The following is a 26,358-nucleotide window of genomic DNA, read 5'->3' as shown; positions in this document are numbered from 1 at the left end:
CACGGAAAATATCCCATAGACTTTGTGCGGATGTCCATCCTCGGAGGTTTGACCTGTTTTGTTCGTAACGCCAGGTTAAAGTACGCCTCGTATTCTAAGTCAAAATATAGACGATCCGTCCCGAGGAATTCACTATCTGCTTCACTGACGGGGGCGTATTTGTATTCGTAATATAAGCGTCGCGCGTGGAATTTGTGTCCGCCTCTTCTTATTTTTGGCATCTACAAAAAGATCAAATTAGTTTCGCGTGTTCGCTGGTTCGACCATTGGTTTTGAGATAGGGAGGTGGCATGTGCAGAATATTAGCACGATGCTATCAGGAGAAGATATAAGTTTGGTCTTAGGGTAGGAGTGCCGTATGTGCAGAGTATTAGCACGATATCGGCTGGGTAGGGGTAGTAACGAGCGTGCAATTGTTTGCACCGCTACGTCGCTGGTTTGGTTAATGGTCGAAACCAAGTCTGTTGAGGGTCGGATTGAAATTTAATATGACGCCGAACGTAAAAAATGCGGACTGGATTCAAGTACGTTTTGATATTAATGCACAATGAGATTTCGTAAATATATGTATAAGTAGTGTTATAGTGGGGATTCTAAGCCATGGGGCGCTGAGGGGGGTGCGGGGGCGGGGGTATCTGGGAGGCGCGAGGGGTCTGATGTTAGGGAAAAGGGGTGGGGGTGGGGGGGGGAAGGGTCCTACACACGTTCGAAAGTAGATGTTTATCTTTGCGGTTGATTTTATAGCCGGGGGCATTTTAGAAGTCATAAAATTGTTTTTTTTTCTAGTTTTATGATCATTTTATGGTCATTATATCATTAGGATTTTAAGCGCCGACGTTCGGCAGCTTTGTACCCTTGCGGAAAATCTCCCATAAAACTGGAGCAAAACATCTTCCATAATTTTTAGGGAAAGAACTGCAACTGCAAGGTGTTTATCTTTGTGGTTGATTTATAGCCGGGGGACATTTTAGAAACCATAAAAGTGTTTTTTTTCTTTTTTTTCTAATTTTTATGATCATTTTATGACCATTAGAATATTATGGAAAAAGAGATTTTAAGCGCCGACGTTCGGCAGCTTTGTACCCTCGCGGAAAATCTTCCATAAAACTGGAGCAAAACATCTTCCGAAATTTTTAGGGAAAGAACTGCAACTGCAAGGTGTTTATCTTTGTGGTTGATTTATAGCCGGGGGACATTTTAGAAGGGATAAAAGTCGTGGGAAAACAATAGAAATTTTGGCCGACGCTGCGACGAACATGTCGGAACGTTTTTATAGATGCAAAAGCGTTGACGTTCGGTAGGATGTGTTAAGACAGCATTAGGCGAAATATAAGAAGAATGAGAGCCCCATCAAACCATAGTACGATTTGAAAGGGCATAGAGGAAGCTGTGGAAAAAAAAAAAAAATTGAGTGGTTACTGTCAGGCATTAGAATTGTTAGTGACAGTGAATAGTGAATAAATGGAAAATATTAATTTCGAAGTGATAATAGACGAGTCGTCAGACGAAGAGCATGCGTTGTCGGACGATAGTAATTATATTAGTGATTGCAGTAATACCGATTTTGACGACAACGTAGTAGAAAATGAACAACTCCGTGCGCAAAATCAACGTAAGATTTGCGCCATACACTTTTATTATTCAACGGGTGGTGCTCTAGCTCTCTGTGCTTCGTGTATGGACACCTTTCGAGATGACATCGGATTAATATACGAAATACGGAGACATAAAGTTACATCGCCCGATGAGGTGGATATGCGATGGTGCAGTAGCTGTCAAATTTTATTACATATAATAATGTCGCGTAATATGTGTTATGTTTGCACACAAAAATAGAGAGAGAAAAATGGAAAACGTGCAGCAGAAAGAACGCGACTTGTTGGAGCGTTCCCACTAAGTCACCACATTGGGTGAATATTTTGGATGGCTGCAGCATTGCGAGGAGTTTATCGAAGAGCTTGAAGAACGCAGCCGTGTCAAGCGTCCGCGACTCTCAATCGGAAATAGACAATCTTTGGTGACAAGAATTGCGCGACTCGAGGGTGCAAAAACTCGATTGCAGAGACAGTTTATACCCAGTGGTGGTGATTATAGTAGTGAAAATAACTCGGAGAGACTCATATGGCGAGAGATTGATACGGCGTTTGAGAGCCGCATCTTGACTGGTGCGGTTATAAATTATAATCACATCGAACCTCGTCAATTTTTGGAAGATGCGAGTGACATTGTGCTCGAGCACGTGCGAGACATTATGCAAAAACATAACAGTGTGAAAGTGAATACAGTGTTTAACGGCGAGTTTGTGGCGGGCGATAAGCATGCCAATAAATCAATCAATACGAGAAACTGTGAACTCTTACATACATCCAATTTACGCGAGTGGTATGAGCGGCGAGTCGTCGAGCCAATCCTTGCATCGCTCGAAGAATTTCAGGAACGCGATAGCGGATGGGCATTATCGCGTATACTAAATTTGACTGTAAATATAAATAAATATAATCCTATGCGCGCCGGATGTTACGTGCAATTATCGCGAAAGATAATAATGAAACGAGCAGTGGTTAACGTGCAATCTAAAGACAATGCATGTTTTGCGTGGGCGGTAGTGGCTGCTCTGTAGCCAGCTGAAAGATGCACACACCGACAATCATCGTACCCGCATTATACAACAGTACTAAATCTCCAAGATATTGAGTTTCCAGTCACTTTTAATCAAATTAAAAAATTTGAAATTTATAATGACATTTCAATCAACGTGTACAGTTTTGAAAACGAAAACATTGTCCCTATTCACCTTACGGAGTAAAAAGAGAGACAAGCACATCAACTTGCTCTACGTGCAAGATGCGCAAGATATCGGACATTTTGCATGGATCAAGAATCTATCTAGACTTGTTAGTATGCAACTCAGCAAACACAAGACTAAAAAATATATCTGCGATCGGTATGTATATTTAATAAAACTGTCTAAAAATATTTAAAACAAGGATATAAAAATTTTAACTTTTATTTTACAGATGCATGCACTATTTTCACTCGGTCGAGAAATTGCAATCACATACAGTAGACTGTGGAAAGATGAACGACTGCGCTATCCGATTACCGAGCGATAAGGATAAGTGGCTCGCATTTACCAACTACAACAGGAAGGAGCGACTACCTTTCGTCGTGTACGCCGACCTGGAGTGCGTTTTGGTGAAAAAAGAAGAAGAAAATTTTTATCAACATCACCAAGTATTTAGTATGGCTTATTATGTACATTGCTCGTACGATAATTCGTTATCCGCGTATCATTCTCGTCGCGAAGCCAATTGCGTTGCATGGTTCACCGACGAACTTAAAAATTTGGCGCAACGTGTAGAAAATATTTTAACAACCAATGTCCCCATGGTAAATTTAACGCAAAATGAATGGAAAGAATTTCGAAGTGCGACTCAGTGTCATATATGTGAGAAACCATTCGTAGAAGATGATACGCGCGTACGCGATCATTGTCATTTGACCGGGCGGTACAGAGGTCCCGCGCATTCAAATTGCAATCTAAATTACAAAGAATCTTTTTGCATTCCAATAGTATTTCACAATTTATGTGGTTATGATTCTCACTTTATAATCGAGGAAATAGCCACAGCGTTCGAAGGGGGAATCGATTTACTTCCGATAACAAAAGAAAAATATATTTCATTTACAAAACATGTTAAAGGTACGAAAGACAAACCGGGAAATCACATTAAATTACGTTTCATAGATTCATATAAATTTCTCACAACAAGTCTCGACAAATTGGCGTCTTTTCTGAGCAAGGATAAACTCAAAATTTTACAATCGGAATATAAAAATTTATCCGCCGAAGATTTCAATTTATTAACAAGAAAAGGTGTCTTCCCGTACGAGTACATTGACTGCGTAGATAAATTGCAAGATGCGTGTTTACCATCACGAGAATCATTTTACAGTTCCTTGACAGGTAACACAGTATCTGAGAGCGATTACGCGCACGCTGAGATTGTGTGGAAGCGATTCTCCATTCGAACGCTAGGCGAATATAGCGATCTGTATTTAAAAATCGATGTTTTGTTATTAGCAGACATTTTTGAAAATTTCCGAGAGTTGTATCAAGAGTTATGGGCTCGACCCCGCGTATTACTATACTCTTCCCGGTTACACGTGGGACGCCATGTTAAAGTATACGAAAATTATATTTGAATTACTCACAGACATTGACATGGTTATGTTTATCGAACGAGGTATACGCGGTGGTCTGAGTCAATGTTCCAACAGGTACGCGCGTGCTAATAACAAGTACATGCAGTCGTATGACTACTCAAAACCATCAACGTACTTGATGTATTTCGATGTTAATAATTTATACGGATGGGCAATGTGTCAACCATTGCCCTACGCCGATTTTCAGTGGGTCGATAATGTTTCCAATTTTGATGTATCATCGATCGCGCTCGATTCGTCTACAGGCTACATCCTCGAAGTCGATCTCGAGTATCCGCAGCATCTTCACGATTCGCACACTGACCTACCGTTTTGTCCGACACACGACAAACCACCCAGCAAGCGCGAGGGCAAGCTTCTCGCAACCGTATACGATAAGAAGCGTTACGTGATACACTACCGCAACCTGCAGCAATGTTCACGTCACGGTCTTCGTGTTACAAAAATTCATCGTATATTACAATTCACTCAATCTCCGTGGCTCCGTACTTATATAGAACTCAACACAAAATTTAGAACACTAGCAAAAAATGATTTTGAAAAAAATTTGTACAAACTAATGAATAATGCAGTGTTTGGCAAAACGATGGAAAATGTGCGCAATCGCGTAGATGTTAAACTTTTAACAAAATGGGACGGAAGGTACGGCGTAGAGACATTGATTGCAAAACCAAATTTTCATAGCAGAAGCATTTTTTCGGAAAATCTAATCGCTGTAGAATTACGTAAACTCGAGGTGAAATTCTACAAACCAATTTACGTAGGTATGTGTATTCTCGATATATCCAAGACATGTTTGTACGAATTTCACCACGATTATATGGTACCAATGTATCGGGAGAGATGCAAAGTCATGTACACTGATACGGATAGTCTTATATATCACATTGAGTGCGACGATGTGTACGAGAATATGAAACGCGACATCAGCAGATTTGATACGAGCGACTATGCGATAGACAATGCGTACGGTATACCGCTCGTGAATAAAAAGGTACCGGGTCTAATGAAGGATGAAAACAACGGTACCATAATGATTGAATTTGTCGGGCTTAGAGCAAAAATGTATGCGTTGCGCGTGGATGGTAAGAAGGATACGAAAAAGGTAAAAAGCGTCAAGAGTAACGTTGTTGCGAGAACGATAACGTTTGACGATTACACGCGGTGTTTGAACGAAGAGATTGAAATAACTCGTAGTCAATCGTGTATAAGATCAAAATTACACAAGGTATACACCATTCGCGAAACAAAAATTGCTCTAAGTCCGTACGACGACAAGCGGTATATCGTACCTACAACTATTGATACGTTACCATGAGGACATTATAAGATATCTTTATAAAATATAATGTGTGTGTGTGTGTGTGTGTGTGTGATTTTTTTTTCTTGTATGTATATTTCATATTTTATATATTGTAATGACTATTGGAAAGGATCTATTAATAAAGATTTTGTATATTTCAAATATTTCATATATTTTTTATATTGAATATATTGTATTTCTTATAAAATTAAATTACATGATCCTTATGTACCCAAGAATTGTGCGAGCTATCAAATCCCAACCATTTCACGTAAACCTCGTCACCCCTCCTGCGCAGTACTTTCTCCACGAGATACACATCTGGATAATTCGCGCGATGCAACTCGTGCTCGTAAAATGCTCCAGCGATAGATTTTTTGCGATAATCCTCGAGTAGATATGTTACGGGATTAGTATGTTGCACTTTAACAATCTTAAACACCTCGGTTGTCCAATTTGGCGTGTAACCCTTTTCGAAAAGTTTTTTGTATTTGCTAAAGCGTACCAGGTCACCTACTTTAAACTTTGCAGGAGCAGCAATTTTTATACTGTTGTATACAGTATTTAAAAGTCTATCAGCGATCGTGGGAGTAACATCGATAGGTCTCATATTGATAGTACGATGTTTTCGCGCGTTATATTCTGCAACGAGTCGGGATAGCGCGTCGATCCACTTGTAAGTTCCGTTCAGCGTAAACATCTTCCACATGTCGTTCTTCAGCGTGCGATTGAATCGCTCGACGACAGACGCCTTCAATACCGAATATGTGGAATAGTGATTAATGTTATGTTTCCGTATAAGCCGTTGCACATCGGTATTGTAAAATTCCTTCCCGTTATCAGTTTGTATGTTTTTCGGGCATCTCTTGCTATCTCGAATTATTTTGGCGATTGCATCAGCCGTCTCCCTTCCACCTTTACTCTTGAGTGGTGCAGCCCATGCATACTTGCTCAACACATCGATGACGGTGAGTATGTAGTGGTAACCTTTGTTGAAACGAGAATACAGACGCATCTCGACGATGTCGGCTTGCCACAGATCATCGTATCCCCGCACTATGACGTGTCTTCGGGGAAAATTTTTTCTCGCTGGCGCATGCAGTTCGTTCACCAACTGTCGTCTCTCCAAACTATGTTGATTCTTTGCTTTGTCAGTTTTTCTCGATGTCCGTTTGTTGTTCACATTTTTTTCACTCATTTTCGTTTATCGCCTTTAATAGCCGTTCTTGACCTGTTCTTGACCTGTTCTGACCTGTTCTTGACCTGTTCTGACCTGTTCTTGACCTGTTCTGACCTGTTCTTGACCTGTTCTTGACCTGTTCTTGACCTGTTCTGACCTGTTTTTTACCTGTTCTGACCTGTCCTTGACCTGTTCTGATCTGTTCTTGACCTGTTTTTGACCTGTTCTTGACCTGTTCTGACCTGTTTTTGACCTGTTCTTGACCTGTTCTGACCTGTTTTTGACCTGTTCTTTGACCTGTTCTTGACCTGTTCTTGACCTGTTCTGATCTGTTCTTGACCTGTTCTGACCTGTTTTTGACCTGTTCTTGACCAGTTCTGACCTGTTCATCGCCGTCCTTCACCCATTCGAAAATCGTTCTTGACCCGTTCGCAGCCTTTTTCACAGTCGTTTTTGATTCGTTCGTAGCCGCTTCTGACCCGTTCGTAGCCTCATTCACAGACGTCTTTTGACCGATCGTAGGAGTTCTTGAGTTGTTTGTAACCTTGAGTGTAGCCGTTAAGAACGTGTTCATAGCCTCGTTCGCAGCCCTGCTTGAAATGCTGATAGCCTCGTTCGAAGCTGTTGCAGCTGCTGCTAGGTCGTTCACTGCCACTGCCACTGCCACTCATTGTAGTTTAGATAGCAGTTCGATAATTCTTCGTAGCTGTTCGATAATTGTTCGCAGCCGTTCTATAATCCTTCGTAGCTGTTCGATAACCGTTTGATAGCCGCTCCTAACCCGTTCACTGATGCTCATTTAGGTTTGATAGCTGTTTCTGAGTTAGCGTTAGCCGGGCGTTGAAGTTCGTTTAGCACAATCTGTATTGCTCGCACGTCCTTCTCAAGCGAAATCAGCTTCTCGTCTGATTCTTTCTGTTGATTCATTAATCTTTTAACGCAGGACTCCACGTACAGTTTGTTGACGGCATCGGTGTCAGCCTCTGGTTGCGCTACACGGCGAATCTTACGTGACCTTGCATCGAAGTCTGTAACGACGCGACACAAAGCGTTTTCGTGCACATAACTTTTTACCAATCTATCCCAAGAACCGTTTGTGCCGGTTGCATCATTTCTTGGATCGAATAATCCAAATTTGTTGATAGGCATTTTTTCTGATGCTTCGTAAAGTGTCACGCAACGCTGATCGACTGATTAGTTTTGTCGAGACACCATTTAATTTATAATAATTCCTGCTTCACAAAGTTCCTCGATGATCGACTGGATCTCGTTGTCGTGAGCGTTGTGACCAGCTTGGCGCGAAGCGTTGAGCAATCGTAGCCGATCCACTAGTTCGTTGGGATCGTCCCAGTGCACGTAATCAATCATATTGTTGGTTAGCGTCATAGCGCGAGGCATAGATATCTCCCCTCCAGATTTTGTATTTTTCGATTCGAGCGACATCAACGGTGCAATTATATGTTTGTACTTGTACCCCCTGTTACCCTTCAAATTCTCTTGAAGATCAACTCGTACAATCCTGGCGTTCCAATGTACCGCACGTCGTCTATGATAATAGAGTCATCTTTGTTGATGTTGAATTGTTTGTTGCCGAGTCGCAGTTCATTCTTTCTGTCAAAATAGACTCCATACACATGATCAGTCTCGTGATTTTTGTCGCCACTAAACAAAGCGCCTATGTACTTTTGCCCAAGTGGCCCAAAGTACTCCCGCAACGTTTCTTGAACTTCCGGCGTTTGTAACTTGTTTCGAACAAACGATGATTCGAGCATGTTGCCCGAGGTTTTGAAAACATCTTCGTTTACGCTTGTTGGTGCGGTTAACGGCGTAGAGGCTATCGACGGTTCATACAGTAAAACGTCCGATCGTTTCCTTTTTTTCGGTGTCGCATCTTCCTCTTCCTCTTTCTCTACCTCCTCATCTTTAGCCTCTTCCTTCTCATCCTCCTTTTATCGCTTGATTTTAATCTTTGCGCTACTCTCCGACTTATTTTTCACCGCGAACGAGTTGTCGACAATCTTTTGCAGCGGCTCGATAATAGGTTTAAAATGAGTCTTGACCGCGATATCGTCATCGATGTTACCGGTCTTCAAAGCGCGATGTTTCTTGCGGATCGATTCGCTCGTTTTCGCAATCTCCTTCGCCATCTTTTCACGCTCGCGAATATTATCGCTCCCAGCCATATCGATAGAGAGTGTTGAACGCTCGCGTTTCACCCCTCACGACAGAATGTAGGCAACGACTAATCATTTTGTGGTATCGCAAACACGTTAAATCCGTTTCTGTATCGCCCGTTTGTAAGCAAGCTATCCTTGTCTATTACGAGAAATCCATACTTTTGCTGCCAACAAGTACGACATAACTCACTGAAATCCTCGTATGACATGTCGGTATTTACGTGATCGTTGTACACGTGTTTCAAGTTGGTGCCATCCTGTTTAAACAAGATTAGCAGGTTCGCATTGTCGCGTAAAAGATGTTTTGGTATTCTCGCGTATGTCTGGCAGAGATAGAAGCAGTCGACGTTCGAGTGGCGTCCCATTGAGAAATATTCTCTTATCGTATTTTGTTTGTCGCACGCCACGTCATCGAAAACGAAAATCGAGTTTGGACGTGCTTCGCTCGGTGGAATGACGTCACTGTTATTGGAGAATGTAAAATAGCCGATTTCATCGATCGACGTTAACAAATTCTCCAAATATTGATATTTTGGCTGTTGCAGTGACTTTGAATACACGTACACATTTTCAAAGCGGACGCCGTGCGGGCTTTCTATCAAACTAATCAACACGTTAGTTTTACCGCAATTCGAGGGGCCGCAAACGATTGCGCGTATAGTATTCGGCATCGTACCGTGTCTACGCATCTCCGCATTGTCACCCATCGAGCGTAATCTGACGTCGTAATTTGTCACGCGTATCGCGAAAGGTTGTCGCACGAATTTCATTTTCCCACTTCCGATTCGGATCGCACGCCTGTCTATTTATAGCTGCGCGGAACTACAAAGTATTCAGTAACGAAAAAATGTTTGTCCTGCTATCAAGTCCTTACGATATTCTCGATTTGAGTGCCGAACAGCTACAGTTTGTATCTAAAGCAGTTTTATTGCGAATGTGTGGCAATCACGTCCACTACGTGTGGGACAAACTTCCGGAATACATAAAGGCGGATTCGGAGGTTCAGACCTATCGTCGCTGTTTCGAACATTACAATCAACCGTGGCAACAAACGCACATTGACGGTCCAGCGCCAATGATAAAAGATTGTCGTGAATGTCAACGCAAATAAGCAGAGGTCTATTAAATCGTGCAATAAACGCGCTTCCTATCGAATTACATATTCCTGGATACCAGTTTTGCGGTCCGGGCACGCGGCTAGAAGAACGATTGGCTAGAGGTGATCGAGGTATCAACCCATTGGACGCAGCGTGTCGTGAACACGATATAGCGTACTTTCGGAGTAACGATCTTGCCGAAAGACACGCGGCGGATAGGATACTCGCCAAAAAGGCGCAAACTCGCATCACTGCGAAAGATTCGTCTCTCGGTGAGAGAGCCGCAGCTGTCTGGACAGCGATGAAAACCAAAACGAAGTTCGGTATGGGTCTAAAGACGAAAACGAAGAAAAAGATGATGAAAAAACGAATACTTCCGGTAGCGAAACGCGGGGGTGTATTACCGATTCTACCATTATTGGGCGCTCTCGGATCTCTGATTGGTGGAGCGGCTGGTGTAGCAAAGATGGTGAACGATGGAAAAGCTACACAACGTCAGTTTCAAGAAATGCTACGTCACAATCGTGCCATGGAAGGTCGCGGATTGTATCTCGCACCATACAAATACGGACGAGGAGTCTCAATGAAAAAGAAGAAAAAAAAAAAAACGTCAAAGAGACGCTAAAAATGCCAGAGGGCGTAACTACCAATGTACAATTGCTGCAATTAGCAAAACGTATGCACATTCCATTTTTTAGAAGTGTTTTTATGCGTAACTCATTACCGATCGGTGGTATATATCGAAACGAGAGCGGGATCATAAATTTGGATAACGCTAAAGGCTCGGGTACTCACTGGGTAGCGTATGCAAAGAGGGGGAATTGTGCTATATATTTTGACAGTTTTGGCAATCTTCGACCGCCGAATGAATTGGTGCGATATTTAAATGTGACAAAAATAGAATATAATCACACATCCTATCAAACTTATAATCAAAGCATCTGTGGACAATTGTGCTTGCAGTTTCTCCGAACGGTCGATGCACGCGAATTTAAAGGCATACATTGCGCTATTTAACTTAGTATTCGTTAAACAGTTTGGCCAACATGTCTATGACATTCACGCTGACTGGAAAGAGCAGCGTTCTTGCGGCAAACTACTTTCCCAACGTAGATTTAAGCGACGGTGAATACGAGCTTGGTCTAGCGGATTTTGAAAGTTATCACACAATATCGAACGTGAATTCCTCGAATAATAAATTTTACTTTGGCAAAGATGATGCGGAAATTACGATTCCCGAGGGATCGTATGAGCTGCAAGCGATACATGAATTTTTTAAACATACAATTTTACGAAAACGTTCGCAACACACAGTTCGTGATGGTGATAAAAAACACACTGACGACGACGATAACTTTGAGCCTGGAGAATGGCCTATAGTGCTCCGCGCTAATTACAATACGATGAGGAGCGAGATCAAATGCGCCTACAGATTAAATTTTAGCAAGCCTAACAACATTGGATCGCTGCTAGGATTCTCGAACCGTATACTGCAGCCGCGAAAATGGTACGAGTCGGACGTGCCGATTAACATTATCAACGTGAACATTATCCGCGTCGAATGTAATGTGACCGCGGGTGCGTACAACAACGGCAAACTCGTTCATACGATACACGAATTTTCACCGAGGGTACCACCAGGATATAAGATATCGGAAACACCGGCGCACATCATTTACCTACCGATCATTGTGCGATGCATTACGGATTTAATGTTACGCGTTGTCGACCAGGAAGGACGATTACTCGATTTTCGAGGAGAAGAGATCACCATTAGATTGCATGTACGGCGGCGGCGGTAAAATTAGCGTGTGATGCTCGTGTTGAACGGATCGAAAGACGTGAGAGACAATACAATCTTTACGACGTCAGCGACAACAACATCGACATTTGCTAATATCCAATCATCCGGCACTAAGAAAAAGAAATTGAACGCATCAAACGTTGCGTTTTTACAATCTTTGGGATTCGTGGTGCGAAACATTTAAACGATGACTGACATTCTCGACATCGCGGATGAGCCAATCTTTGACGATCGCATCGTCAAGATTGAGACTCACTCCTATAACCCATTCGCCAACACAACGTTCGGATACAGTGATGAGATAAGAATACCCATACAACAACAGGATCTGTATACATTGCCGTACGAGAGTTTCTTATACATCGAGGGAGAATTAAAGATAAAGAAGCCAGCTTGAGGATTCAATGTAGTACTGCAAAATAATTGCGTTGCATTCATGTTTGACGAGATTCGATATGAACTCGATGGTGTGGAGATTGATCGAAATAGAAACGTGGGAATAACAAGTATGCTCAAAAACTATGTAACAATATCATCCGATAGAAGCGTGATTATGAGAAATGCTGGCTGGAGTGAGCCAACTATTGTGGATGGACACTTTAATTTTTGCGTACCGCTCTACATGTTATTGGGATTTTGCAAGGATTACAGACGCATAGTAATTAACGCTCGTCACGAATTGATTTTAATACGATCGCGCAATGACAACAATTGTCTGCTTGGAGCTTCGACGCTGGAGCCTGTGATCAACATATTCAAGATACAATGGCGAATGCCACATGTGTTGTTGAGTGAAATTAAAAAGCTGTCTATGCTGCGCGCTCTGGAAAGCGGACGCTACCTCAGCATGGGTTTTCGCTCGTGGGATCTGTACGAGTTTCCGCTGTTGCAGCGTACAACCAAACATTCGTGGGCCATTAAGACCGCGACTCAGCTGGAGAAACCACGATACGTTATCTTTGCTCTGCAGACAGGCCGGAAGAATGTTATGTCCGAAGATGCGAGTAAATTCGACGACTGTAAATTAACAAACGTGAAACTCTATCTGAACTCGGAATGTTATCCGTACGATGACATGAATCTGGATTTCGATAAAAACAGATGGTCGATTCTGTACGACACGTACGCGCGTTTCTGCAAAAACTATTACGGATACGAGTACCTCGAACCGAGTCTCACTGTCTCACTGTTTCTACAGTACGGTCCGTTTGTGATCATCGATTGTTCTCGACAAAACGAATCGGTCAAGAGTGCAACCGTGGATGTGCGATTGGAATTTGAGTGTAAGGAGAATGTGGCTAATAATACGACTGCGTACTGTCTCATCATACACGATCGCGTAATCCAGTACAACCCGTTGACCAACGTTGTGCGCAAAATTACCTAAGTGTTTGCGACAATAATTTAGAGAGAGGGAAAGATGTAATGGATATAAATCCGAGTGTTACGAGATGGTTGTCATTCTTCTTAACTGACAAAAAGAGATCTCATCATGTCTGTACCAACGTTTGTCGATCTGCAAGGATTTGTCGTTTCGAATAAATTCATCGCAAAGGAGGTGGCGGTGCTGAGAAGAGGAACTGTTCTCGCACACTACATTTTTCGGAGTCCTATACCATGGCATCTCCTTACAAAATCCGAAAAGTGTCAAGCTTCATGGTTGATGGCGGATCATCATGGACTACAATGGGAGGATGGAATCGTTGCGTACAGCATGGCGAAACGATTGATTACAACAGCTGTAGTTGAAGAAGAAGATGATAAAATGCAGTGTATCGTATACGTTAAAGGATGCCAGAAACGAGAATGGCTTGCTAATATGCTCGGGGACGATGCGAGAGAAAATTTAATCATTGAGACCTTGGATGCTGATTACGACGATATCGAATCTCTAAATAATCTAGATGTTAAAAATACTATACGATGTGAAAAACATGTTAAGAATTGCGCATTACAAAATGTATTCAAAATATTTAACTGGTGGTCGCAACGCCAGAAAGAATTGCAAGATTTGGAAAAATAAAATATTTAAACACTAATATGTTTTATTTCTTATTCCCCCTCCTCATTCCCTCTCTCCCTCCCTCCTTCACAAGTCATTTAAGAATTCTTTTTATCCGAGTATCGTCTCTCTCTCCCTTCTAAAAATTTCAGAGCACTAAAGTATTCTAAAATCTCCCACCACATTTACCACTAATCTCCCACTACTTTGAAAAACGGGATGTCACGTATATTTGATTCTTCATACGGTCAGTGTTGCGTTAACCGTTCGTGAAAGTGGTCCACTTTTGAAATCTGGAAATATGTACTACGTCGAAAGAAGCAGTGGCAGCCCCAGCAGAAGCGTGAATAATTACGTACCGAATCGTTATGAAACTTCATTGTTTGAGAACAAATGTGACAAGTAAGTTTTTGTTTAACTTCTTTCTATTTTTTCACAAATTGTTTTTAAACTAATTTTTTTTTATTTTATTTTTCTACAGCATTTCGTTGAAGCGTCGTGCGATTCGTATACTAAGTAGACGATACGCATTGACAACCACGGAATTCAAATTTCTTGAAATTGGTATCAACGTGGGTACACCGAGTTACGTGGAAATTGTCATAGGAGATTATCAAGGAAAGGAACTGGTATTATCTCTCGTGGAAGGGACTCTACGAGCAACGTCGCAATATTCACGATTTACTGCGAAAGGACTCTAGGGATACCTATAATTTTATAAGCGTTGGACCGCTAACAGTGCGAGTTCATACGATTAATGATACTAAACTTATAAGTCTCGAATCTTTAAACGTACGCATGATGATGATTGAACCGACGTTACACCGTATGTTTAATCTCGATCAATGCATCGATGTAACCTTTGATCGATTGGTTAGAATCGCCGAGACAGTCGATACTAAGTTTACACAATTCTCCAATATCGCGTCGACTATAAGGGATAATAAAAAAGTGTCAAATGTAATATGCGCCAGCGACGCCTTCAATAAACATCAACTCGTCGATTGCGAACTGGTAGCTTTAGTTTTTAGTCACAATATGTAATAAAAAAAAAAAATATATATATAAAAGAGAAGAATAAAGTTTTTTTTTTAATTTAAATCATGATATAATTTACTCGCACGCATTTCCCATCCGTGCTTCCTCCCACCCGTAAACAGTCCCAGTTCTCATATGTAGCTCGTTGCGGGGAATGACGTCATGCTGGGAAGGGAGATGCGAAGCTAGGGACCGCGAGAGAGTAAGCGCTAGGAAAGAAAGAGATAGCGCGAGGCGAAGGAGAGCGAGAGAGTAAACGCTAGGAAAGAAAGAGATAGCGCGAGGCGAAGGAGAGCGAGAACGCAAACAGAATTTTTTATATTAAATATTAAGTTATTATATCTAATTATATCTAATATATGAAAGAAGAAGGATGGGATAGATGAAGGAAGCGCAAGCAAGCAATTATATGTGTTTTAACATAATTTTTTTTTATTTAAAAAGTGTTTATTTACAAAAAAAAATCGGTGTGTGTGTGCGTGCGTGCGTGCGTGCGTGCGTGTGTGCGTGCGTGCGTGCGTGCGTGCGTGTGTGTGTGTGTGTGTGGATAAAAATAAAATAAAGTTAAAATCAGGGGAAGGAGAGATCTCTGAAACAGAAAAAGGAACATTTTTATTAGTATTTTAAAATATATTTAAAATTTGACCATATTATAGAGATACTTACAAATAGGGCTTCTCTCTCCGAACAGCCTGCGGAGGTCAAATATGTCCCTCTCTATGTGCACATTTCCTGGCCACGGAAGCGATCATGCCATAAATCCTGCCATTCTTCGGCCTCCCTTCGATTGGCCCGCACGCAGCGCACATACTGCATGTGCGCTACGCTTATATATCCAGGGATCGGATCAGCACCTATTTCGAAAATCTATAAAAAATATATAAATATATTATAAATATATTATAAATATATTATAAATAAAAAAAAAGCGTATAAAAATAATAATAAAAACTACTTACATTTCCAAACAGGACCTCCAGTAGCGCCTGGAATAGGGCGCGGGCCAGATTTCGCGCTCTTCGAAGTGAGCGGCGGCGATGGTACCGGCGATGGTCGATCCATTCCGGAAGCCGTAGGTGACGGAATCCCGTCTCAAACATCGCATGCATGAACGCAATAATTTGCGACATTTTCTTTGTTTTAACAAAATACGCTCACTCGTCAATAGTCAGATACTTTATGCCAGCTCCAGCGAGAGCTAGGTAACGTCTCGGTAAAAAGGGTAGGGGGTGAGCATGGCATAAGAGCTAGTACGAATGCCTACTCTTTACAACTAATAAAAAAAATAAAAGTTAACGTGAATTTTATGGAGTCCCCCGGCTATAAATCAATCATGCGTTTTTGCACCTTTAAAAACGGCCCGACCTGTTCGTTGCAGTGTCAACCAAAAATTTCTATTCTAAACTTTATGCCTGCTCCAGCGAAGGGACCGTGAAAGAGAGAGAGAGCCAACATCTAAAAGTGAGTGCGAGGCGAAGGAGAGCGATAGGAAAGAAAGAGATAGCGCTACATTAGAAATAACGTAAGGTTTAAAGATCGTGAGAGAGTGAGGCGAAGGAGAGCGAGAGAATAAACGCTAGGAAAGAAAGAGATAGCGCGAGGCGAAGGAGAGCGAGAGAGTAAGTGCTAGGAAAGAAAGAGATAGCGCGAAGTGAAGGAAAGCGAGAACGCAAACAGTAATTTTTTTCTTTTTTCTTTTTTTTTCTTTTTATAATTTTTTTTTTCTTTTTATTATTTTTTTTCTTCCTTTTTATTATTTTTTTTCTTTTTTTTTCTTTTTATATTTTTTTTTTATATTAAATATTAAGTTATTATATCTAATTATATCTAGTATATGAAGGAAGAAGGATGGGATAGATGAAGGAAGCGCAAGCAAGCAATTATATGTGTTTAACATAATTTTTTTTTTTTTTATTTAAAAAAGTGTGTGTTTATTTACAAAAATGTGTGCGTGTGTGTGTGTGTGTGTGTGTGTGTGTGTGTGTGTGTGTGTGTGTGTGTGTGTGTGTGTGTGTGTGAATTTAAAAATAAAAATAAAAAGAAAAAGATATAAAAAAAAAAATATATATAAGAGATTGCACGCCGATGGTCGAGCGGTACGGCACGACGGCGACTGCTGCTGCGAGGCGCTGGAGGGGATGACCGGGCGGTCGTGGTGGCGTCCAGGTAGGGCTCCTGCATAACAGAAAAAAAAAAAAATTTATTAATATTTTTATAATTTGAAAAAGAATACTTACACATCAAGGATTACTTACAATTACTGATCAGAATCAGTATCAGAATCTGGATCATTGTCGATAACATGTTGTAGATACAACATGTTATCGATATGTTGACGGATTTCCCGATGGATTTCTTGTAACTGCTCAAGACATGCTTGCCGATTTCCGCCTGGTAAACAGCAATTCTCGCAAGGCTTTCCCCTTAGTCTGTTGTTTTCATTCGTCCATATATAACTTTGTAGTTTAAAGATCACTGTTGAGGAATTTTTTATGTCAAGTTCGCGATTTCGTTGAAACTCCACCACCGCATTCAATAGTTTTTCGGTCACCATTTTTCACAGCACTTAATCCTAGCAAATGTCTACAAAAGTTTATTGCTGCGCACAAAAACGGCACACACTACATGCTATTACTTGGCACAGTGAGTGTCCACAATTATTACACGAGTTCCAACCGTGATAAATATATTGTCCTGTTTCATGTTTATACACAATTTTACCTTGTGTATATAAATCTTGAACTTCGATGAAACATCCCGAACAAAATTTTTCACTATTTTCCTCGTCGTTGTCATACTTTTTTACTTCGTAATAAAATATGATGTTACACATTTCCTGCCGTTCAGTTATAATTCGTAAATCTTCACGCACTAACGGCACTACTTGTTCATTCAAATAGTCTTCCGGATCACTCTCATAATCAGAGTCATTTACTATTTCCACTTCTTCATCGCTGTCGTCGATAATAACCACATCTTCATTGTCTTCATTGTCTTCGATGACAATCACATCTTCTATATCCATTTTAGCACTAAATCGAAAGACACTCGACGACTGTTGAATACGTTTTAACGCGGAGACAGATTCTCAAATTCGAGCAGCCGAATGTTGGCGCTGGTGCGTTGCATTCTTTCCTTAAAAATTATGGAAGATGTTTCGCTCCAGTTTTATGGGAGATTTTCCGCGAGGGTGCAAAGCTGCCGAACGCCGGCGATTAAAATCTTTTTTTTCCATAATGGCGCTGATGCGTTGCATTCTTTCCTTAAAATTATGGAAGATGTTTCGCTCCAGTTTTATGGGAGATTTTCCGCGAGGGTGCAAAGCTACCGAATGCCGGCGCTTAAAATCTCTTTTTCCATAATATTCTAATGGTCATAAAATGATCATAAAAATTAGAAAAAAAGAAAAAAACAGTTTTATGGTTTCTAAAATGTCTCCCGGCTATAAATCAACCACAAAGATAAACACCTTGCAGTTGCAGTTCTTTCCCTAAAAATTTCGGAAGATGTTTTGCTCCAGTTTTATGGGAGATTTTCCGCGAGGGTACAAAGCTGCCGAACGTCGGCGCTTAAAATCCTAATGATATATAATGACCATAAAATGATCATAAAACTAGAAAAAAAAACAATTTTATGACTTCTAAAATGCCCCCGGCTATAAAATCAACCGCAAAGATAAACATCTACTTTCGAACGTGTGTAGGACCCTTCCCCTCCCCCACCCCCCTTTCCCTAACATCAGACTCCTCGCGCCTCCCAGATACCCCCGCCCCCGCACCCCCCTCAGCGCCCCATGGCTTAGAATCCCCACTATAACACTACTTGTATATTTTGACTAAACTTACATTGGATGGTTACAGTGGTGACGCGTGAATATGAATCGGAGAGCTATCGGCGCGGAGAACTGACGCAGGGTACGGACGTAGTATAATGAAGTAACGATATAACAGGCGCTCGCGTGAGGTAGAATGACGTTGAAATGGAACTGTATGGAATAGGATCGCGTACTGAGATGGAAACGAATGTGGATATGGAAAGCGAGAAAGTATTGACTTGGAAATGGAATCGCGTAAATAGAATTTCTAGGATGAGGAGCACTTCTAGAGAGAGAAGTGCATCGCTCAGAGTCTCGAATTGATGTGTCGATTTTTGGGACTGTTTTGAGGTCCCTCGGTTTGTGCGGGTCAGGGTTGAAAAGTGGGGTAGACGCGTAGGAAGTTATCTAAGGGTTCGGAGTAGCGGGAGAGTCTTATGATGGTGGGAGAGCAGCTATTTTATGATTAACGTTTTGTACTGTCGGCTAGAGTTGGTAACGGTTATAATGGGTAACTTGTCTTAGTGAATAACTTATCGGCTAAAATGTAGTCGGTAACTTGTCGTTTGGCTTTATATTATAAGTTTAGTGTTTCTTAAAAGTAAATGAGAAAAATTTTGCCGGGACGTAACAATATATAAATGAAAATAAAAGCTTTTTATTCTTTATTTAAGCTTTTTAAAAGTAATTTTAATAAATTATTGAGATTTATGCGATTGAAATAACATATGAAACACATGACACAATTAGATAATTTTAATTAAATTTATTATGTAAAAGAATTAATTATGTGTAATCCTATATTTTACTAAACATTCTTATAAACTTCAAAAATACACACACACACAGGCACGCACGCACGCACGCACACATATATATATATATATATATATATATACCACTGTAATAAATCAATGATTTATAATGATAAAGATGATTCTACGTGTATATAAATTAATATTTATTTATATTAAAATACAGAAAAAAATTATAAAAAAATATATTAGAAAAATAAAAAAAAATAATATATAGTTAAAGATCTACAATTATATATAATATTCAATCTTAGAAAATTTAAAAATTATTATATATATGAAAAGATTATACAATATGTTAAACATATCCATATACAATAGTTTATATGCATAATAATTTATTGTTTATACATATATCATTTTTATATATTAATATCATTGCAGTTTTTAATATTTAATCTCCTAAAACAAAATTAATATAAATGTATATATAATAATAATATGTAAAAATATATAATAATATGTAAAAAATGATACAATATGTAATACATAATATTTATTAAATATATAAAAAAAATTCGTAAGTTATTTTTTTCGTTAAAAACCCGAATATCTTTTTTATAATACAATACACAATATATACATATATTATAATATATTATATTGTTTTTTTTAACTTTTTTTATTGTAAAATGTTCAATTTTCTATTACCGATAATAAGATACTAAATGGCTAACATTAAAATAGTTTGGTATCTGTTTACTCATTCGTTTATTTTATCCTAGGAACGTATTAGTAGTTACTGCATTGGCCACTATTACGGTATGGCGCTGAAATCAGTGAGAAATGCTGATCTCGTCTTCATCCAGGCCTTTGGCTATCTGTCTATTAATCTGTGATGTCACCACAGGGAAAGAAGGACGGGGAAGAGGAAGGGGAAACAGGGAAGGACATCGGTTTGACTGCTTAGTGCCGTCCTCGCTATCATTCCCTCTCCCTGAGGGAGAGGGATGAAACTCCTCCTCTGGTGCCCGTTGGGGACACCCTGTAGGTGTGAGCTCGGCGCCTCGACTAACTTCGGAGAATAGAGAAGGAGAGATATATGTTTTCTGTCCTCTTCTCACTTTCTACCGAGTTCGCGAGGCAACGCAGCATCACACGACGTAGCTCACGGCTCGCTTTGAGTCTTATGTCTTATATGTATAGCTTTTCTCTTATCCTTCACAGCTTATTTATGACAAAATCTTTTTATTATATATGTATAAAATATATATATACACAAATACTGTTAAAAAAAGTTAATAAATAAATAAAAAATAAATAAAAAAAAAATTCTTTTTATTACTGCGTGTATATATATATTGTTATTAAAAAAAATAGTTAATAAATAAATAAAAAATAAAACATTCTTCTGATTGCTGTGTGTATATACATATATATATATATATATACAGAGTGTCCTAGAACAACCTTCCGTCCGTAAAATGACGTATTCTTGGCGCAATTTTAAGACAATTTTTCCTTTACCAAAATTTGATTTGAAGCGTAGTTTTTGAGTTATAAGCAAAAATAGTTAGCAAATCACACGTCGAGTATAGAAGGCAGGCAGGAGTGGCGCGGCGCACCGCGAGCGCGGGCGTAGCTGACCGACGAGTGATTACCGCCGCATGAGTCGCTAACATTTTATCTTATAACATAAAATTATGCTTTAAATAAAATTTTGATAAAGAAGAAAATGTCTTATAATTACGTCAGAAATAAGTGTTCCTTAAAATAACGTCGGACGCTGCGATCAGCTGATTGCTACACGCGATGTATCTCTCAGCTGAGCCGGAAAATCAATATATCGATCGGTCTGAAGTCGACGACAATGTCGATGACAATCGAAGGAGCGTCGCCGTCGCGGAGATGGTTATTTCTCTCTTTCTCTCACTCACTCTGTCCCTTTCTTTTACGCACACACTCAGACATACACACATCGCGTGTAGCAATCAGCTGATTGCATCATCCGACGGTCGGCGATCCGGAACAACTTTTGGTCATTAAACGTTATTTTTTTAAGAGATTAAGATCTCCGGTCCCCCCAGTCCCGAGTCTAGGTCCCGGGACTCTCCCTATCTCCTTACCAAGGGGAGACGAGGTCATACGGCCCCTCTATCCATGAAGGGACGTCCATCCTTCGCCTGAACGGATGACAGCAGGTGGTAAGAGGGGGGGAAGGAACGCACTCGCACCCCGGTGAATTTTTCACCAGGCTACGTTTCTCCTCCTTGCCGTCATCCGTTTCTTTTTCGAGATGGTAGGGGTGGGGGTGGCGGGGATGGCATAGCCCCCCGCCGGCAACCCGGTGGACACCGGGCTGCCCCGCAGGAAGACGACGACGTCGGCGAGGCTTTCGCACAACGTGCCGCTCCCTCTCTCTCTCTCTCTCTCTCTCGGCATCCTCTTTCCGCGACATAACCGTCTCGCAGAAGGAGACCACCGCCCTCCATTTGACCTCCCTTTCCAGCATTGCAGTGACTACCGCCCTGGGAGAGAGGTCAAAATCGATGACTGCGGTGAAGGCACGGCGCTCATTTGCCCACGCCAAACAATTGTCCAACGTGTGCTGCACCGTGTCCCTCCCATCCTCGCAGTGGTGGCAAGAAGTGGCGCTCTCTTTTCCAATCCTGTGCAGGTACTCATCGAAGCAGCCGTGTCCGGTGAGGACCTGCGTCATTCTGAAAGAGATACCCTGGCTCCCCGTCAACCATTCCGATAAACGGGGAGCTATGGTCTCGACGGTCCTTTGACCCACATGGGTCTCTTCGACGGTGAGGTGGCCACCTTCTCCACCTCACCAGAAGGAGCCGTCGGGTCTGGCACCTTAAATGTTACTTGATCCCGGCCGTAATGGGGATGTTGTTTCCTGCCTCCTAGAGCTGGCGCACCCGCCGATATACTTCGGCGTGGGAACGTGCCACCAGCTCCCATGGGGGCAGGCCGGCCAGGATTGTGTCCGCCCTGTGCGAGACGGTGCGGTATGCCCGCACCGCCCGTAGGACCATGGGACGCTGAATTCTTCTAAGTGTTTCGCGCAATACGCGATCTCCCATGACCCTCTCGGCCCAGACCGGGGCCCCATACAGGGTCATGGCCTGGACCGTCTCGCATCAGAGGCGTCTGACGATGCCTCCAGGCCCTCCGAGGTTGGGCAGGAGATTGCCCAACGCCGCGGAGGCCTTGGCCACTTTGGGGGTCAGGAGAGCAAAGTGCTCCCTGAACCTCCAAGTGCCGTCTATCTGGAGGCCAAGATATTTAAAACTCGGCCCCACAGATACCAGGGTGTCTCTTCCCAGAGGCAGTCGGGTTTCCGGTGGCGCCCCATGAGAGCCGTCGTGCATAAACACGGCTTCGGTTTTTTGGAGCGCGACCTTCAGTCCGACCGCCTCTATTCGGCGCACTACCTCTGTCACCGCCAGCCTCGCCGTGTTGCGCACCTCTATCCAATTGGCCCCCCCAGCCACGACCAAGATGTCATCCGCGTAGCACACCAGGTCGCAGCCTAGGGGAAGCCAGCAGGTGAGGACCCTGTCGTAGGCGATGTTCCATAGCAGGGGGCCCAGTACTGACCCCTGCGGAACACCCCTAATGACAGGCCTGACCTGCATTGGACCGTCCCGCCCCGGGGCAAGGAGATATGGGCCTCGGAGGTAATCCCCGACCATCATCTGGAGGTATTCGGGGACTTCAAAATCTCTCAGGGCCTCCCGAATACGCTCCCAGGGCAGAGTGTTGAATGCATTTGCGATGTCCAGAGACACCGCAAGTGACACCTCGCCCCTCTCACTATGACCTTCCGCGAGGGATCTCAGACGCAAGATCGCGTCACCACACCAGTGACCTTGGGAGGGGTCCTTTTGACAAGGACCTCCCCGTCGAGGTCAACAGCTCCCCTCAACTCCTCAGAGAGACGAGTTTTCTCGTCCTCTACCGCCACCGACAATTTAGAAACGTAATCAAAATCCATTTCTGAATTAATCCCACGCCCCGCTGCGGCTCCGCCACCCATGGTGTACCCTCACCTGCCGCAGAGTGTCCCGAAACATGACCGGCAACACTCCACGACGGGGCCCCAAGTTTCTTCGGGGGGGGATGGCATACGACACGGGCCGGGGGATGGGCATCCCCGGCATTGGTCCCCAGCTCCTTACTAACCCATGGAGGTTTTTACGCCTCCATGGGCTTTCAGGGGTCCTGCGCCTCTGACCTCGCAGGTACCGCAGCAGGTGGTGCCCCCGCATAGTGCAACCGGGGGGCCCCATGGACGGTTGAGACTGGGTCGCCGCTCCCCGGCCCAGTCTTGCCCTTCATGGCAGCCAGCGTACCGTGTTATCGCTCCCTCCGAGGCCAAAGTCCTCGGAGGGGGCACCGACGGTGCACCGTTTTGGAAGGGCAAACGGTCGCGATGCACCGCCGACGGCGCTACCTAACAACCGTTGCCAGGCCCAGACCTTGGAATAAGTCCAAACGGCCCTGGCAGCTGGACCGACTCGGAGTCGCTGGGCTGTGCCCGTCCACGACCCGCGTCGACCCCTCCGCCGTCCCAGCCCCGACCTCGGAATAAGTCCAAGCGGCCCGGAACGGCCCAGCCCGGTAGATCCGCGAGTTCCGGAACCATACCGGCCCGTCCAGCACGTCCGGCCCGATGGGCCCGGGAGTTCCGGGACACCATTGACCCGCACGGCTCCCCCTCGCGGCCGCGCACTCAAGGGTAAACCACCCCTGAGCCGCTTGTCCACGAGGGAAAAGCCTCCCCCACTGTGGGACACCGGCCGAAGCCGGCACCCACGTCCCACCGGAGGGACGCTGCGCGGCGTCCCACACACGCAGCACCCTCACGGGGCCGGGAGCACCTAGCCGTATCGCGGGCGGGGAGTAATCCTCCCCCAACGGTGCCGCGCCACCGGGCAATTGAAGTCGGGGCTGCCAACCCCTACCAGCGATTGGGATGACACTTTAAACCACCCCGAAGGGTGGGCGTCATCCCTAAGGGAGTCGCTGGGTCTCCCCTTATACCCTTATAAAGGGTACTGTGCGCTCTTAGTTCCCCTTCCACCCCGGAGGTTCACCCAACTCGTTGAAGCCGTGTGGGTGTTCCATGGGGTTTCAGAGTTAAGCCTCCTCACCACGGCAAGGTGGCGCACAACGAGGAGGTGCACCCCCTGTGAAACAGGAGATCGATAGATGGCCCCATAGTGGTCCGGTTGCGTACACGGTGGGCTCAGGCCGTGCCGTTTGACCGGACCGGAGCGACATCCCCTTTGGCTCTAAACTCGCCCGGGCCAGCCACCTCTTTTGATATCCCCCGGATGATACCCCTAGCTCGCACCCTTGCCTCCGGTGTCCACCCTCGGAAGGTAGCCATTCGCATGCATCTTTCGGTTTTTATAGTGGGCGAGACGAATTACCACTAGGCGGACTCCTGTATTGGCGGTCCGGCTGCATTTTCATGGGTTCCCGCCTTGACGACCTTTCACGGGGTCCTGGTTTCGCAGAACCCCTCCTGGGTTCTACTACTAACAGGTTCCCACTTCCAGTCCCCGATCCAGCAGAGCTCTACCCCTTGGACGAGTTCCCAGGGAAGAAGTTGAGACACGTACTAGCCCTAACGGCAGTTGGCTCGGAAGGGTTTTCTGTGCAACGACGCCCCAATTCAGTGCGAATCGGTTTCCCTCGGTCAGACACCAGCCATTTCACAAGATGTTATCGCATTGTCGATGAACATCCTGCCCCGAACGCCTCCGTATTTTATACAGAGGGTAGGCGCACCCCTGTTCAAACCGTGTGTAGCATCGGGACGGTAATGTCCTTTAACCCACATCGGGCTTCCTAACCCGTGTCCCCGTCTCTGCGTTTTTATACGAGGGGAAAGGCGGACCCCTGTGCGTACCGTGTATAGCATCGGGACTGCGGTCCTTCAACCTACATCGGGTGTCCTGCTAACCGATCCATCTTTCGAGATTCCTATACAGGGGAAAGAGGACCCCTGTTGCGTGACTTTGAGACTCAAATCCAGCCGAAAATCCCTCCATCACCCACCACCAGAACCCGAATCAGGGAGGAGCGACCCCCTGATGCCTCGCCCTGCTGTCAAGCCAACAGGTCGAAGTCCTACCCGAATCCTGCATCGTAGGGTGACTATCTACGACGACCAAAGCGATGCCGGCGAAACCTGTCGCCCCCGAAGAGCCGGCGGATTCCTCGACACCGAGATGGCCCGGAAGCAACGACCGTCCCAGGAGGCTCGTCGGCACTCGTAGGTCCGCCTCCCCTCAAGAAGCCGTGCCCCGAATCACTCGCTTCTCGTCTTGTTTGGATTTGCGACGCGTAAGCCTCACTTCAGGATCGGCATCCGGGGAGCCCGATCAGCATCGGGTGCCTCTCCATCCGATCGGCTCTTTTGAAGAGGACTCCTTCGGAAGGGAGGACGCTCTTCAGGCGGGCACGCTAAGGCCCTCGCGTAGTGTCTTCTTTACTCCTCAACCCCCGCCCAGCCACGTTCCGGCTTAAGGGCTTTCGCCCCCGGCGTACTATGTGGCGTTCACCATTATTTCCGCCGCGACCGTCGCGCCTGTAGCAGGGACCGATTCGTACGCGTCCGACACCCAGGTATGCATGCCGGTGTTATGCATCTTGCCCGAGCCGGGGTCCGGCAAGAGGAAATCCGGCTAAAGGTGCGCTCTTAGCTATTCCTCCACTCCGGTTTCCTGGGGCTTCGGAACAGAGCCTCCCCACCACGTCAAGGTGGCACACCATCGAGGAGGACTTCCACACCACCTATGAGGTTCCACTATTGGCGTGTTAGGTTTTTATAATGTGGACCTTCGCCTGGAACCATATTGTACCACATTTTATTTTTACACATATATTTTACATTTATATATTTTTATTTACGGGGTGTGTCTTTTGCAGACATGGT

Source organism: Anoplolepis gracilipes, chromosome 13 (assembly GCF_047496725.1).
Source record: "Anoplolepis gracilipes chromosome 13, ASM4749672v1, whole genome shotgun sequence".
NCBI classification, from domain to species: domain Eukaryota; kingdom Metazoa; phylum Arthropoda; class Insecta; order Hymenoptera; family Formicidae; genus Anoplolepis; species Anoplolepis gracilipes.
This window is presented reverse-complemented; position numbering follows the sequence as displayed.